General features: G+C 39.8%; 1 protein-coding gene across 2 annotated transcripts in view; it reads left to right on the forward strand.

Annotated features, from left to right (window-relative positions):
- FRMD3 (FERM domain containing 3) overlaps positions 1-12,747 on the forward strand; it is a 146,306-nt gene that overhangs the window by 128,285 nt on the left and 5,274 nt on the right. The gene's annotated exons all lie outside the window — the stretch shown is intronic.

Here is a 12,747-nt window from a genome sequence, read left to right on the forward strand (position 1 = left end):
AATCTTTGCTAATTTAATTCTGTTGACAAAAAGAAATGTTATTTGAAGGTCAGCTAGGAAAAAAATGTCTGCTAATTTAATCCCATTGACAAAATGGGATGTTATTAGAAATTCAGTTTGAATGCATTTCATAGAACAAGCTTTTCCATGTATGTGTTTATGATATTTTAAAAAAACACATTCGACACCTATTTTTTTGAGATGCAGTCATTACCAGCCATAGTATGAAGATCTTAGCCAGCTTAAATGAGGATAACTGCATTCCTCGTAATAAAAAGGAAGCCAACAGACAAAAATTAACAGTCGTTCTTACTTGAGATGTAGTGAGCTAATTGTTTTGGAAGTGGGCAAATACAATCTCTCCTGTTGCTTTGTTGTGGTCAAGTAATGGGAAACTGAAAAAAGCTGAGAAAGCATGTTCATTTTCATAGGAGTATGTCCTAATTTAATCTTATAGGACTCACTTGAACATGCTTTGGTCATTCTTTGGTGTTTCAACACTGAATGCAGTAAGAACAGGGCGAATTAGATTGTCTGTGTACTTAGTTTATTATAATCAGTGGCTGCATGGCACGTATTTAATTTTAACAATTACTTGCTTACCTCTGCTGTGAAATACCTGTATCTGAGAATTCATTTTCTGACTGCCAAATACCAACGTTGTGTTCCTGCTAGGCAGTTCACATGACTGCAGAGTAACAACAGCTTGCTGTTTCTAAGACTGCTATACCACACTTACAACTCCAAGCAATGAAATCCATTTTTGGAAACTGCTGACTTAATATTGCTATACGCTAACCAGACAGTGCTGGTTTCAAATGTATGTATTACATAAGTTTGAAAGTCATGTTTCCTTTCAGTCAGACAGATTGTTGTTACTACTACTACGATTTAATAGAAATATTTGCTTGTGGGTTTCCTGTAGAACATGTTATGCATAGTTAAATACCACCAGCTGCTAAGTTAACAGTATTTAGCTCTTTTACAGTATTTTCCTGCAGCAAACTTGGCTATATTATCAAATTGCAGCTTGAATTGATCTCACAGCTCTCTGATGCTGGCTCTGTTCCCCACATGCACTCAGTCCACTTCTGTGGATTCCCATCTTCTCCCTTGCATCAACACTAATCACCCCAGAGTGAACTGGGAGGAGTTAAAACAAAAATTTAAAAAACCCCAACAACCAAACCAACAACCCCCTAACTGTACAGTATCCCACTGCCTGGCTCAACCTGTAAGTGCCTCATCAGAGAGTGTTGAGCAAGTTCCTGTGCGAGGGCAAGGGCAGGAGCAGGAGGTGGGGAGAGTGGAGGCAGCTAGCCCTGGGACTGACTCACCTGCATGGGGAAGCTGCTTGTAGTGTGAAACAGCCTCACCATCTCTCTAAAGGTCCAGGCCTGAGGTGGGGGTGGACACCCTGGAGTGCTTTCCAACGAGCCTGCAGATGCTGTTGAGAGCATGGTGCCGCCCTGCCTAGATCATATGTTCCTGACCCACGCTGTTATTTCTGCAAGGTGCTGCCGTATGCACACAGATGTTTCAGCTGCTGATGACCGAGACCTTCACACGGTGCTGCACTGTGCTATGTAAATGGGCCCAAGCAACTCGTTAGCAGAGCTGGCTATAATGGTGCTGTCAGCTCTGCATACCGTGGGCGGATTCAGGAGAGTGCACAGCTTTGTCTTTTAACTGAGCAAAACCTACTTGTTCTTAGTTTTAAACTGGCTTTATATATTATGGGCAGAACATGGCCAAAAATATGGTGGCCTCAGTGTCTTGAATAAATACCTCTGCTTCCCGAAACTTTTGGAGAGATGAACTCTGAGCTGGCTGAGCTTGGGCGGTGTGAAACTGAACTAACAGGGACTGCCAGGTGAGAGGGAAGATTTTGTGCCAATTGCTTGGTAGTTGCTAGGGTACAAAGCCATAGGAAATGGTGATAGCGGAGTCTGCAGGGGATTTTGAGCAGCTTCAGCCTGCCTTGTTGTCCTTAGGTTAATCTTCTCATATGGAAAATAAACATGATGCAGCCAAATATTGAAAAACAACTAAAGCCCAACCATTCTCCCGTATGAAATTCCCCATCTTACAAATCTACTCTGGCTATCATGCTGAAGTGAAGCTGTCCTCCAGAAAAGCCCAAATTGTCCAGTGGTTTTGCAGACATGTAAGAAAGGGTTTGTTGACTAAACATGGTCATAAATGACCATTCTTTGTGGGAAGAAAGATACTGGATGCCCATGGTATCACTATAATAGTTAGGTTAGCAGTTGACACTTACGCAAGTGGATTTGAAAACAGGTAATGGCATTTTATTTTTTCTTAGAATGGCAGGCAGAAATATCCAGAGTTTGTCTATTGGTATCTCATTCTTCAAGAGGCAATTCTTCAGTCTGTGTTTAGATGCCTAATACAGCTGTCCAATTACTAATTTAAGCACCTAGATTTGAATTGGTATTCTTACTTAAGTGTGCTTTTATTGCAGTTTTAAGTTAGAGTTATGTGACTTACCTAGAGATTGGCCACCAGCCAATACATATTTTATCAAATTAAAAAAATAATCTCAAGTCCTTATGCCTTAGGTTTTGCAGGTCGTCTCTCAGTGCTTTGTTGCTACTGCTTAAGATTCTTCAGGCTTTCACATTCCTTGTTACTGACTCTTGTCTTGCACTAATGTCCTTTCTCTCATAGGAGGAGGAAAAAAGCATGGTAGTGTAAAAATGCAACCATAAAATTACTGCTGTGTATAGAATGTTACCACATGGAATTGCATTTTACATATATGAGTGTCAGCAATGCTTAGAGGGATCATTTTTACTTTTTTGAACCTAAGAGACATTCTTCAAAAGTCACCTAGCTACAAAAGTTTTAAGTGTATGCAGAAGTGTGATTGCAAAATTCATCTTTGTCACAGATGGTCAAACTAGGTCCTTCTGAATGGTCCTGTTAGGTCCTTTCATGGTCCTTGCTCAATGTGCAGTTGAACACGTTATATTTCTTTTGGTATTGCTGTAGGAGTTGTTTGGCTGCCTTCTTTCACTGTCTGATTTGGTGAGAGAGATTATTGCCTGTCCTGATCACTTGACAATTATTTTGTAGGTGGTAGGTCATTGTCTTTGGATTTCTCAGCACCAGATGCTATCAGGGCTTCACGTATTTGAGTAGTCCAATCTAAAAAATAAAAATAAAAAAAAAAAGGCAAACCCACACCTCTGAGTCACAGGATATTAATGTGGTTTTGACAAGTGATGAAAACTTCTTTTAAGTCACGTGATACTTGTGTACTCAGGTTTCATACATGAATTATTTTCCTAGTGACATTAACTTTTGCCTTTGGAGCAACCAAAGTGAAAGTAGCATGCTTCAGTCATGCTATTGATTGATCTACCTTGTACTGTATTTTAGAAAAGAGAGAGTTGATGGCACAGACTCACTCTAAATTCTTCCTGTTTAAAATCCATGTTCCTTAATTTTGTCTTCCTCAGGGAGTTACACACTTTTTAGATGTCTTCATTGATCTTTTAAGATTTTTTTTTTCTTATGAAAGTGCATGCGTGTGCATCTGAGTTATGTATGGAGAGTTCTTATCCTTTAGCAAACTTATTTTTGTGTGTCACTCAAGTACAGGAAATATTGCATTAATGGCAATTAATTGGCATGAATGATATCTTTACTTTATAATGTGGAGTCTTTGTTGCATCTTACAAGCATGGATGAGAATGAGCATACACTGGCTACTGCCAGTCTGGTTGTCTTGTCTGTATGTGTGAGTTCTCATCTGTGTAAGCTTTGGTTGTAGAGCAGAGGCACGTGGAGCTTTTGTGGGTACAGCTTAGGCATGAACACATGAAAAATTGGCCACTTATGAATAATAGTATGAATAAATATTAAAAATATGCTAGTACAATATGAAATAATGTTAAGTATCTGTTCACATGTTATGTTTGTACAGCAAGAACACTATAACAGGTAATCTAGTCCACGTTTTTCCTAGGGCACAGCTCAGTGTTGTTACATTTAATTTTTATTGGGAAAGAAATTACTGATTTAGTGCTTTTTCTCTGGGTAGAACCAATACACAGATTGTCAACATTCATATTTTTAAAATCATACCTGCTGTATACGAGACACAATTTATCTTAATACATCAGATAGAGAGAATCATGAAATGTCTTCTGTCAAGTAGCATCTGCTTAACAGCTTTTCCCCATGAAATTAGGGGAAAACATGAGCTGATTGTACCTCTTGTGTGTGTGGGTGTATATGATAACAAAAATTGTAATATGTAGTTCATAAAATTTCTTAGTGGTGTTTCTAAATAAAATAACAGTTCTATTTTTAGATTCCTGTGGTCTGCAAAGATGATTAATTTCTTCTAATTAATTAATTATTTCATTAAACTTAGTAGAGGCCAAAGTGAGCATCCTTAGGTCAGGTTGTATGTAATGGAATTTTCTACTATTTTTTTGGCAGTTTTTTGACATTGAGATCGTTCTGTCATTTATGGAATAAAGTCTAGTCATCTTAAGTTTCTCCCTCTACTGCACTCTTTGTCTTGCAAGTTTCTGGGAGTCTCCCAAGAGCATTCTGGCCTCAGATCTCAACATCTTTGTGTGCATCATCGTGTTTCTATTCAACAAACTAACTTGGATTTACAGTCTTCTAACCATGTAATTGAGCCCTGCAAGGTCTGAAAACAACTTTTTTACAAGCTAAACTTTCACTTCAAGATAGCAAGACCTAATGCTAACAAAAATTAGCTCTGCCAGCTTTCCTATGTAACTTACTGACAAATTCTTAGGTTCCCAAGTGTTTACCATGTCATGCATCTACAAAATAAGATCACTACTTCTGTTAAAAACTAAACAAGGTTGCCCCCATCACGATAACAAGGTACCTCTAAAATCTGAAGACAGCTGATATACTTCCTTTTCACAAATACATTAAAATTGTTATGCTTAAGTAGGAATTTCCTGCTTACTATTTTCACTGGCTAGGGAGAGGTACTAGTTTTGAAGAGTGTTTTGTTAAGTTTTAGTTTTCTGGTTTTGGGAGGAGATTGGTTTTGCTTTTGTAAACTATACTTTCTGATTTTAAGAGAAGTTACATAACCATCTGCTGTTTTCTGCCGTCTCTGTAACGGGGCATGAATGCTAAGGCTCTCTCTGCCACAGTTCCCACCAGTCATTAGCCTTTCAGCTGTGTAATATCTGGAGCAGCAATTTAGGAAGGAGGAGACTGAGAAGAGCTGCAGAACCAGTTAGTTACTGAGAGTGGACCCGTTGCCTTGCTGGCTGTCTTCTGCACACAGAGAGTCCTGGGTAGCTCTGCAGGAGAGAAGCAGGCTCCTTGTCTGGAAAATCTTTGCTGAAAAACACCTTCCAACCATTACACAGGATGTCCAATGTCAGGTCATGCAGTGTCTTCTTTCTCTCAGGACACAGAGCCTTACTTAAATCTTCCTTAGTTTTGAATACATGGTTTGTGGGCAGTGACTTGAAATCTCACAGCCATTTCTCTTTTCATGAGCATGGTCACATGAACCTTAAATAAATGTTTATTCATCGACATGAATGTGCTCCTGTTGGAAATCATTCACAGCCCTGTCCAGGTGATACTTGTGTCCTCAGCTAGGTTTTCCTTTACGTATTGAACACGTTGGTGCTTAGACTTTGGTAAGAACTGGTGCTTTCCAGTTTTTGTAGCTGTGTACACAGTGAAGATTCAACCCTTTTTAGTGACAATTTAATGAACTTCTTTTGGCTGCTACAACAGCTATGAGCATAAAGATGATAAAAGCAGACAGAAATGTTACTTTCAAAGTGGTGAAAAAAAAGCAGACAGAAAGCGAAGGGGCACTTGATCTTTCGTCAGACCCACAAGGAAGTGCTTGCAGAGAAGGAGAGGAAGAGAGGAGTGTTTGCCCTGCAGGAGGAAGGAGTGAAAAGGAGCACTGCTGGATATTCATGCTATATATGCCAGGCAGGGGAAAGGAGCCACCGTAGAGATGTTTTCCAGACGCTCCATTGAAGCACATGTCTTCCATGAGAGGAATCACTTGGTGTAAAATATGCATTTGCAGGACTCTCTCCCCTGCCCCCTTCTTTCCCACATATTTGCATGCACATCATTGATTTTACGGTGCAGAGGAACAAGGACGTCAGTTAATAAAGACTTGGATGACACAACACGTTGTAAACATTAAAGGTAAGTATTCTGGGAAGTGAGAGACTACCTTTGCACCCTAGTACACTCCTTTCAGTTTATCTCCTCTCTGTGGTTTCAGTGAACCCTGTAAGAGCTCCTTTCCCACTGAGACACTGTGATGCTGTGCACGTGGTTGCATGCCAGCTTCCAGCTGGAACAAGTTATCCGCAGCCAGCATATATGCGTCATGCCTTTTTTGAGAGCCTGCATATCTCTGCTGGATGGGGATGGGAAAGTGCCGAGCCTTCTGAAGCAATACTTCTTTCTGGTGGATGCAAATGTGTCCCATAGTTGTCCACAAATGGGAACTGGAGCACATGTGCAAAGAGGGACATTCTTCCCAAACTTAGGAATTTTCTCTTCTTGTTTATACACAGGCAGGTCAGCTTTGACTCTAGTCTTGAATGAAAGCATTTTCATCTCATTGGTTTGCCTTTTGACTAAGGTTTTTAAGCACAGCATAGGATTTTTTCTTTTGTAGAAAATCTGCTGCAAATACTTTCCAGGCAGTGGTGGTGAACTGACATCACTGGCCAAATTGAAGGTCTTTGGAAAAATAATGGCCACGGTGTCATTTTATTCTGTGAAAAACAGACCCTAAATGCTGGCCTTTTGTTTCACTGCGCTATGTTTTGATTCCTTGGATATTTTTATGCTTCTGTGTGTGGTTCAGCTGTTATGCTAGCAACTGCTAACTGAGCTGGATGCTGTGGAAGTTTGTATTGTATGTTATGAGGCATTTGGAAATGTTTAAAAATAACCTTTCGTTCTGTTCCCTACTGGGATATTTTTGTTGGCCATATTAGAAGCTTGTCATTTGATTCATTGAGAGTGACTTGTGTTAGTCTCTTAAAACTGAGTGAGAACTCAATAAAAGGTCAAAGCTGGTATGGATAGAGCCTTTACAAGACTTTGAGAAGAGGAATTAATAGTCGAAATGGTGAAATGTCTAGTAAAAATCCAAACCAAGAGAAGCATTCATTTGCGGATGGTTAACCACTGCAACAAGGAAGTGTGCATTCGATTACTGCGGCATGGCTCCAAGATCACAGCCAGGAGGGCTGGTAAATTTACATTTATTTTACTCAAGCCTTTTCTTTTTTTTTTTTTTTTTTTCCCTCTCCCATCGTTTATTATGCTAATAGTAGTCTCTTGGAAAGGAACTATATTGTAAATGACAATGTTATGTCAAGTAGAGCAGAGAATAAAGATGAATTACTAACAGGAACAGACTTGCAAATGGGGAATGAATGAGGTGAAACTTAAATGACATTTGTTGTAATGTCTTACATAAATTGTGGATTTGTTAATTGCTAACAAACGAGTGACTGGAATTTTTGCCCTTGTAGTTTTCTTGGACTGAGGTGGATAAATACTTTGAAACTGTGATAATTTCTGCCAATACTAAATAGTTCTCAAATTAGCATATAGGTTGGTAGCTGATTTTGAATGTCAGTTGAATACAGTAGTAGATACAGTTTAGCATTTTACTGCAACTGAGTGGGTTGGGTTGCCAGATCATAACTTTGTTGGTTTTATTTTTCTAGATACTGAATAATTTAATATACTGAAATATAGGGAGGGAGGGGGAGGAAGGACTCTGAGTCGAATCTCTTTTTCACTACACATAACGGGAGTGCAACCCAAAGAACAGAAAGTATTCAGTAGTGCTTTGGATAGCAACCAACACAAAGGTATTTTTTTTCTTCTTTTTTTATACCAAACCCCTTTGCCAAAGATGGATCGGCCCCTCTATCAATCTATATGTCGCTGTTTCCTCAGTGAAGTAAGACATTACAAAATTTTTTCCTTTATGCTTACTTTTGGCATTTGTGCATATATAGGTTGACAGATTTGAGTTTACATGCACCTATATAAAACTATGCCTTTGTATTGAATCTTCATTTCAGAAATGTGTATTTACAGAAGAATTATCTGAGAATGGTCTAGCAAAGACCAGAATATTCTTACACTTTTGGCATCTGAAAATCAGAAAGCAGTAAGTACAGCAGATATGGGAGAACCTGCTTCTTGCAGTGATTTGTCTCTTAAGTACCAACAGCTTCTGGCTACCTTTGCTTCATGAATTCACCACTTAGGGGAAACTGTAGTGTCTATAAGAATGCACCTAACTCCCTTGAGTCTAAAATAGGTAGCAAAATTGAAAAAAACATTAGTATTTACATGTATTTTTTTTTATTCTTACACCTCAGAGGTTTAATGGTGGCTCCAAATGGATACAAGCCATCTTGTTGGTTTAATATGACAGCAGTCTGGTATGAGATTTGTGCACTGGGGCTACACTGGTTCTTAAGAAGCTTGATTTTGCAGTCCTGTTTATAGGATGCTATTCCTTTTGACGTACACATGCATAAAACCTGTATATCAGCATATGAAACTGGAGTTAGCTTGTGCAAAACTCATGGCAGTGGGCATAACTCCTTGGGTGAACCCCGCTTCAGAACAAGGCGCTGACTTGCACCTGGAGGGCTCACCCAAGCTGAGTGGGGATGCTGAAACGTCCCACTTGTCCTCTTCTCGGGTGCTAAGCTTTCACATCAGTGCCCAGCTCTTTTCAGCCTTGCTCTCTCTGCCCCGGCGCTAGACACGGAGTCACTGCAGTCCCTGCACCAGCTCTTCCCATTGCTCTGAGCTGCTGACAGACGGATCTTGCCTCCTCATTCCTGCTCGCCTGATACACAGCTCTCTCTCCCTGCTACTCCCCTCAGCCTTTTTGCTGCTTAATTCTGGTTCTGGAAGGGGATCAGCAATGCTGGGGTGGGCTCCTTCCAGGCCAGAGGGAGGGTAGGGACAGGCTCCCCAGAACACCTGCTGTGCTGCACGCTCTGTTTCGCTTCTGGCTCTGCACTTCAGGTGCCCTTTGCGGGATGTGAAAAGCAGGGTGTTGGTCTCTGGTGGCTGCACCAGGTGTGACATTAGTTGAAACCATGACACACAACGCAGTTGGGAGGTCAGCTGCAGTCACAGTGCTTGCAATTGATGTCAGTTGGCAACTGTGACAGGGCTTTGCTCCCTCCTAGAAGTTCCTGTAAAACTAAAAAAAAAAAAAAAAAAAAAAAAAAGGGAACAGCCATCAGGATAGCCAGGTCACTGCCTAAAAAGGAGTTACTATAAGCTGTCATTGATTTACTCTCCTTGCAGAGCTAGAACAGGTGTCTTCTATGGGCACAGGATGTGGGTAGGGTAGGGATCTATGGTCTCCTGCTTCTGGGGGCTGGACATCTGGCTGTGATGCAGATCTTGCTTTGATATAGACCCTGTTTAGGGGACTATTTGAGGTTAGTGCAATTATAGATTCTGTTTCCCTTTCCTACGTTTTCTTTGTGACATCCATGCACTTTGCTCATGTGAGAAAGTCACCCTCTTCTTCCCTCTAAAAGGTCATTCTATTCATAGTACAGATAAATTTTGTCCACATTGAAAATAAGCAAAGAAATACACACTATTTCTAGAGGAAATAGCAAAAGGGATAGGGAGGAACTGTCCTAATTGCAGCCTGACTGGCCTTACTTGTTTACACATCTATATAAAGTATTCTCAGCACTGCTCTTTCTGGACCATATCTAATTTTTTGGTTCTCTGTTTAAAAGCAGGAAATCTTCACACTTATTCATTTGTCCACTATACAAAGTCTTTACATATGCGTAATTGTGTTTGCATGTCTGGTAAGTAAAGCTGTATGCAGTATATCTGGCCACCAAAGTGTGAACTGAATTTTTTGATAAGCAGAGGATACATTTTTCTGGGGTGCTGTGTTTCCAGCAACTGCAGCTTCTTAAGAATGGTGGAACTGGGGCTGCCTTTCATCCTGCTAATCCTCAGCTGCTGGTTTTGGCCCCTTTAGAAACACTAGCAGCTGACAGCATTTATGTCAGACCTCTTGCACGTTCATATTCACAGTAGATGACCACTGTAAACTCGTGTTTTAATCCGCTGTTCATGTTCCTATCTGCTGTAGCAAGTTAGAGGTTTGGAGCAATCCCAGTATTTGGTGGAAGGGAAGCACTGATTTTTGGCTAGCGTAATGTAAAATTTGTTATTTGGCTCTGTAAAATTTGTTATTTGTTATTTATATGCACTTACATTTGGCTGATGTAAAATGCAGTTACTTTGCTTTAGTATGTTTTAACAACACATAAACCAGTTGAAAATTCTTGTTATCTGCTCAAACTAAATAGTGGACTGTAAAGTTGATGTATGCTTTGGAACTGCAACACATTCTAATTTTAATACAACCCCTTCAGAAAACACTGATCTGAAAAGGTTCCTCTGCTGCCTTCTATCTACAGGTTAATCACAAAGTCTGAAATTTGCCAGTTATTTGAGAAAAATAGATTTTTTAATGAAAGTTAATATGGTCTTTCTTGTTTATGTTCACTATGTATGTTATGCATGCCAGAATTTACTCTGGGGAAGGAGAGAAGGCTCAAGAATCATAAACTGGGGTGACCTTTCTTTGCAGTAGCTGCAGCTGTCCTCTCTGTGATGAGAAACATGATAAAGATATAGGACTGACCTTGCATCTAAGCAGGTATAGAGATGCCTATGGCCAGGATTCTCAAATTTAGGAGGTTAAAATTAGATCCTTTAATCCATATTGAGGTGCCTAAGTACGTGGTTCAACTTACCTTTTACTCCTATTAAAAGAAAGTGAAAAGCACATTTGAAAATCAAATTGTAGTACTTGTGTATCTAGATATGTGTAGATGCTTAACATTGGTCTCCAGAGTTTAAAAATTTTGGCTTTTGTATTTTAAGATATCATGAGTGTGCTCTCAAGTGACTCAGAGTACGGTTTGATGATCCATCATTACCTGCTGTTACTGTATGCTTTGGAGAAAGATCCCCCCAAATCTGTTCACACCTGTTAGTGTTCATATACTGTTGTGTCTAGTTTCAGTCAGTTTGTCTTCTCCTCTTGATGACTGTGGCAAGTATATTCGTTAATGCAAAGGCTGGTGTAGACAGTAAGTTCCAGCACAAAACAGGTTTCATGCTGAAATGTGATGAATTTCTAAAATGGCTGTAGTAGGAGAGGACGGAGTAGTTGAGGCAAGGAATTATTAGCTAGGCAGTCTAATTAAGCAAATGAAGAGACATCTGCATTTTCTTCGTTGAGGATGAGGTTTCATTTCAGATATGCAGATCTGCTGGCCGTGTGCTGGTGAAGGGAGCACTCCTGCTCTCTCTCCGTCCCTGGTAATGTGCTGTGCTCATGAGAACATCTGACAAGCCAGTTCAGGAAGAAAAAGAATCAGAGAACTAACCCAGGAAGAAAAACAGTTATTTTCCTAAGTTAGCTTTACAACCTGGCTTGCTCAGGGATGAAATAAGAGGAAGCAGAAATTGTCTTTTTGGTTGATTTAACCAGAATGTGAAACCTCACCTGGAGGCATGGCCAGTGTATCACCTAGAGAGCAGGAAAAGATAACAAATTACAGGGGAAGAGATCTGTCTGGGCCATTTTGAAGACTTAAAAGGGGAAATTAATTTTAATAGCTAACATGCTCTGCTGAAGGTGAGGATGCTTCCTGAGGATGGTGTTCTGTAATGAGGAGGTTTTCTGTAATGAATATAACACGATGTGTGAAAGGATGCACTAAGAAGGGGATCCAGGAAGTTGTCTTCTCAGGTAAGGAGCAAGTTAGCTTGTTGAAGGAGTGATTTAATGTAAATAGGTTTAAAGTGCAGGTTTTCTGTCATTTCTTATATCATTAGAAATATTTGTAAAATTTTGTGTATTTTACATTGCAGTTATTGGCATTTTATCCCCACTGGTATTAAGTTCTGTATAATTTTAAAGTTACCAGATACTAACAAGCCATCACTGACCAAACTTTTGGGAAGTCTATAAACTGGCGTAACTTAGCAAGTACGTTACTTACCCTTTTGATTATCTGGAGAACATGCTAACAGAGCTGCAAGGTCGCATGGAGGGTTTTGTGGTATATGCCAGTCACTCTGACATACAGCAGGGTACTATAGCAAATATTTCTGAGGAAGTGTTGTAACAAGCTTTAAGGTTCCTAGTGCAGCAGCCCGTCTGCTTGTTTAATTTCATTTACAAAGTTTGTATTGCCAGATTTTTCTGCAAATACAGAGTATTTCAGACTCTGGCAGAAATGTGATCATGTGCCTGTGTCTGGCTCAGGGCAGGTCTATTGCTGAGTGACCTGGTAGTGCACAAATCTGGTATCAGGTATGAAACTGAGATTTTTGTGGGTATGTCCTGTCCTGAGCATGGTAGTCATGGCAGATATAAAAGGGGAAAAAAAAAAAAAGAAAGAAAAAGAAATTGAAAATAGAGATTGTCAGACCTTGTCGTTCAGGAAAAGCAAAATTTGTAACAGTGAGAAAGTCTAGGGTAAGGCAAGTACTACCAACTTTGCTGAAGTGTAGTTATGCCCACTGCTAGTTTTATGATCAGTACTCAATTGCATAAGAATATTCTTTTGCTATCTAGTCAAATAGAGGAAAAGTATGTTTCAGAAACAAAGTTAATAATTTCAGTACAGTGAA

This window comes from Balearica regulorum, chromosome Z, assembly GCF_011004875.1.
Source record: "Balearica regulorum gibbericeps isolate bBalReg1 chromosome Z, bBalReg1.pri, whole genome shotgun sequence".
NCBI classification, from domain to species: domain Eukaryota; kingdom Metazoa; phylum Chordata; class Aves; order Gruiformes; family Gruidae; genus Balearica; species Balearica regulorum.